The following is a 4,759-nucleotide window of genomic DNA, read 5'->3' as shown; positions in this document are numbered from 1 at the left end:
CAGGACCTCTGAGCAGGTCTAGGGCTCCGCTCACCTGTGTCCGGGATGGCTGTCCCCTTTGCCTGATGCCCAGGATCTTGGAAATCTCCATTTCGTGCATCTTGTGTGGCGCTGTTGCTGTTTTGTTTAATTGTTTCAGGCAGAAGAGTAAACCAGCTCCTGAGTCCCAAGTGGTGTGGCTCCCCTAAGTGAAAATCAAAGTTGGAAAACCATCAGTTGTAGATTCTGAATAGAGGCCTTTAGGGAGTAGAGAAAAAACACCAGCTCAGCTGAAAGCATGAAGCCAGAAACCCCTTCAAGCTCGGATTTACAAAGCAAAGCAGCTACAGCAGTAGGGACAGTTTTTGCTTGAGCCCGAGAGCTGCAGAAGGCCCACGGCCCCTTGTCCAAGAGCTAACCTCCTGTTTGGGAAAGGTCTGTGGTGCCAAACCCAAGGGTCCTTTGGGAGTAGACAGACCTGCCTCTCTAAAAGCCTGTCAGGGGGCACCTGGCTGGCTCAGTCCAGAGAACACAGGAGTCTCCATCTGGTTTCGTGAGCCCGATCCCTACTTTGGGTGTAGAGATTACTTCAACAAATAAACTTATAATAAATAAATAGTATATCAAGCTGGACCGTCTCTAGTCTCGGAAGGGTCCTCTGGAGCAAGGCTGAACTAGGTAGGCTACCAAGTAGCCTAATCAAGGATAGGGAGGCTGGGGATTGGGTGAGGCTTTGCAGGGTGCCTGGTGGGATACGTGGGGAGGGGAGGGAGGAAGGAGAAGGGACGCCTCCCTGTGTTCCGTGGGGAGTGAAAAGAAAGCCCCTTCGCTGTATCAGGGACTGCAAACCACGTACTGAAATATAAGCAGAGACACTGCTCTGCGAGAAACAGAAAAAAATCCCGACAGCCAAAGTGGGATGTATGACCTGTGGACAGAAACTGTCCTGCGGGCTTTTGATTGAGACACAGCCAAACCCAGATTCTCAAGAAAGCAGCCCTGAAAAGCTGCGGTGTTTTCTTCAGCGTCCAGGTATCGCCTCAGTGAGCTTCCTCTTCAGCCACTGTCATCAGCCAAAGTCAGGGAAAAGACAAAAACAAACAAACAAACAAAAGGAGTAAGAAAACAAAAGCTATTTTAAGCAACCAACAGCAGGTGAAAGCGCGGACGCAGTCCCCACTACCACAGATTACGCAGTCGAGGTGTCCACACTCGGGGAAATAGCAGGGGTCAGCACGTCCGCGGGGCATGGACGGGCCTCGCGTGGGAAAACCACCTGCTTGATCCTGGCGTCTCCCCTGCCAGGTTAGTGGGACTCGCTCCGCCTCCGCCCCACACCAGTCTCACCCGCCTTCCACCGGACACACACGCTCACTCGCCCAGCCGCACCCCAACACCCTCGGCACCCACTCCTGTCCCAAGCATCCTCAGCCTCCACCCGACGCTTCCGAATGCGATGGAAGAAACCGCGCTGCTACTTCCTCAGTCCCGCGAATTCTAAGGCGCAGAACCGCACCGCGACGTTGCCTGGTTTACATCAGACCCGCCCCGTCTGTGACGTCAAGGGCTTCGCCTCAGTCCCCACCCCCACCCCCACCCCGTCTCCCTGCCCCCCAGCTCCCCTCCCACCTTGGATTTCAGTGCTGGTGCTCTTCCTTCTCTTCCTCTCCCTCCTCCTCCTCTTTCCTCCCTCCCCGCCTTTCCCTCCCCCTGTCCTGGCTTCCTTCCTCACCTTCCCAGTCTCCTCCATCTCCTTCCCTCTAGCCTGATTTGGTTACCACTCCTCCTCCCTGTCCCTGCAGCTCTGGCCCCCAAACCCTCCACACACACACACACACACACACACACACACACACACACACACACACGGCCGAGCACAGGGAAGGCTGCGCCAGCCAGAGAAGAACAGGAGGGAAGACTTTCCACCAGCCGACGCAGCACAGATACATCTCCCCGCGCCCTCTCTCTCCCTCTGCTGGGAACCTGGTTTGGAGACACGGAGTGCGGTGGCTGCACCTGTGGAGCTCAAACCAGTCCCCACCGCACCCCCAGTCCTGGACACCCCGGGGGGAAGGGGGGAAACCAAAAGTCCGCAACCTCTGGGCCCTCGGGCTGACACCTGCCCGCAACACCCCACACGCTGAAAACATCCCGGGGCCTGCTGCTTCACCACGCGGGCTCCTAGGACAGGGATGGCGCGCCCCCTCGTGGCCGCGCGGGGAGGCGCCCAAGGGTCCCGCTGTTGAGGGCAGGGCCAAAGGAGACCACCCCTTCTGCTCACTTAGACCAGGCTCAGAGTTCTCCGCAGGGGGTTAGTGGGGTCCCAGGCTCCCCACTCTGCCCCCGCCTTCCCTCCCTCCACCGCTGGGCGCTTCCCCCTGGGTGGGATTTCTGCAGTCAAAGTCGGCCTTGGGAGGGAAAACAGCCAGGTCTGGAAAACTAAACAGAATACTTTGAAGAGATTTGGGCAATTGTATGGACATAGGTGGAGCGCCCTAGGATTCTGATTTGCCTTTGTCTTGGTTGCGCCTTGAGGTAGTGGTTTACTTTTACCGGACTGTTGACATTAGAGAAGATTGGAGCGCGGAGAGGGGGCGTACAACTTTAGTTGTCACCTGAGATCATAGTGTGCTGGTGGGCAGAATAATGCCCCCTCCCTAGGAGCTGCCCATGCTAATGCCAGGAACCTGTGCCCATGTTCCATCCCGCAGCAAAAGGGACCCTGCCGAGGTGCTTATGTTATGGACCTTGAGATGGGGAGATGATCCTGGATTCTCCAGGCGGCCCCTTGCAATGACAAGGGGTCTTAAAACCCAAAGAGGCAGAGAAGGAGGTCAGAAGGAGGCTGTGTGAGGGGGACTCTGCCTGCGGGGGCTGGGGCTGGGGCTGAGCATGGAGGAGGGGCCTCTAGGAGCTGGAACAGGCAGAGAAACTCACTGTCTGCTTAACCGAAAAAATAGAAACTGCCAGTTATTTTACCAGCAAAAACGGGATTCGTGGGGAATAAAAGGGAAAGGCGATTTCGGACAAACGGCTGTGGCAAAACCATAGGCCAGTCCCGAGAATAAAGGGGAGGTAAGCTCTTCTTTTTGGAGAGAAAGGGTCAGTTGGGAAGGCTGTTATAAAAGTCCATCGGGGTGAACTGTGGGTTGGAAGTGTGCTGGTGACTCCCTGGGGGACAAGGCTAGCGTTTCTTACTCTGGCCGGGTTACTAGAGGCCTATCCATATGCGATGTCAAGTCCCTGTAAGGTCAGATCAGTCTCTTCCCCTGGGGGCTGCGATGCCCTAGGAGGTAAGGAGGGTGGAGGAGCTCCCTTGCTGAAGCCTCAGGACTGCATTTTAGTGAGGTTTCCCTTGACTTACTTCCACCCTCTCCTAGAGCCTCCAGAAGGGAAGGTGGCCCTGTGGACATTGGATTCTAGTCCAGAGAGAGCCGTGTTGGTACTCTGCACCCTCAGAACTGTAAGATAAAAAAAGTGTGTGAGTGGAGCCCTTTCTGGGGTGTCTTCGGGAGCAGCCCCGCAGTGCCTGGAGGGGGGCTAGGCATGCCTGCCCCTCCTTTAGCGCCTGGGTTGCAGTCCAGGGATGTGACACACCTGATGGCTTCCCTCTCTCCCGAGGGAACAGAAGTCAGCCCCGGGCTCAGGGTCACCCATGAGACCCCCCAGAAAGGCTCTGAGGAAGCCCGGACTTGCCAGGAGGCCACTGGTAGTCGTGCTCACCTTCCTGCGGAGGACACTCGAGGCAACAGAAAGGAGCAGGGCGGCCTCACGTGCTTTAACGAGCCACGCCCAGCGGCCCAGGCCTTTTGCCCACAGACTGCAGGACACCATGCACTCAGTCCCGCGCAAGGGGCGCTGGGTCTCCTGCGCCCTCCCCCAGCGTCAAGCGAAAACTGTCTCCGAAAAGCCGACGAGACGGCGGCAGGGGAGCCGCAGAAGAAGCGCACGTCCCCGGGTTCACCCTCAGCCCCGGGTGGACCTCCACAGGCTGCGGGACGGGCCCTAAGAGCAGCGGCTGCCGCTGTACAGCGCCCCCCAGCGGCGGAGGCTGACCCGGGTTTGACGGGGGAGGCGGCGCTCAGTGGTGACGCGCGTGCGCAGACCAGGAAGGAGGCTCCCCGGCGGAGAAGCCCCAGGCGGTTAAGATGCCCCTGGGGGACCCGGACCCCATCCTCCTGCCAGAGATGGTGGGCAGCACGGAGGCTGTCTGCAATGGCTAGACCTTCAGCCAGGTGGAAATCAAGCCGCTACCTGCGCGAGGTCTCCATCACCTCCAAGCCTGGGAAGCAGGGCAGCCCTGCCTGGGCGTCCTGGAGCCCCCTGGTCCTCCTGCTTCATCCTTCTCAAGTAGCCTGTTGGGCCCCTAAGGGCAGAGGCTTCTCTTAAAACAAAACAAAACAAAACAAACAGTGCCCTTAGAGCTGGCGCAGTGCTTTGTAAATAGAAACTTGAAGGGGTTTCTTACTTCAGCGTTTCACCTGGGCTCTGGCTACTACATCCTGTAAAAGTCTGTATTCAGAATCTACGTGACATTTCCCAACTTGATTTTAAAATACGGGAGCCACACCAATACGGACTCAGGGCAACTGGATTTACCCTCCTGCCCAAAAGAACAAAGCAACTACAAAGACAGAAAAGATGCATGAAATGCGCATTTCCAAGATACTGGGTTTCAGGCAAAGTGGACCCAGACAGGGAAACACACAGCTGAGCAGAGCCCTACAGCTGCTCCAAGGTACAGGCCAGAGAGTTTCCAAGCAATGCAGTGGGGGGCGGG

General features: G+C 57.2%; 1 non-coding gene across 1 annotated transcript; it reads right to left on the bottom strand.

Moving 5' to 3' along the window:
* Positions 1 to 1,131: 1,131 nt before the first annotated feature.
* On the bottom strand, positions 1,132 to 1,292 carry LOC135364263 (U1 spliceosomal RNA). The gene has a single exon (XR_010411184.1). It is a non-coding gene; the product is annotated as a U1 spliceosomal RNA (small nuclear RNA).
* Between the last annotated feature and the right edge of the window lie 3,467 nt (positions 1,293 to 4,759).

Source organism: Mirounga angustirostris, unplaced genomic scaffold (genome assembly GCF_029215605.1).
Source record: "Mirounga angustirostris isolate CCGP_5_RB_7025 unplaced genomic scaffold, mMirAng1.0.hap1 SCAF_4, whole genome shotgun sequence".
NCBI classification, from domain to species: Eukaryota; Metazoa; Chordata; class Mammalia; order Carnivora; family Phocidae; genus Mirounga; species Mirounga angustirostris.
This window is presented reverse-complemented; position numbering and strand designations above follow the sequence as displayed.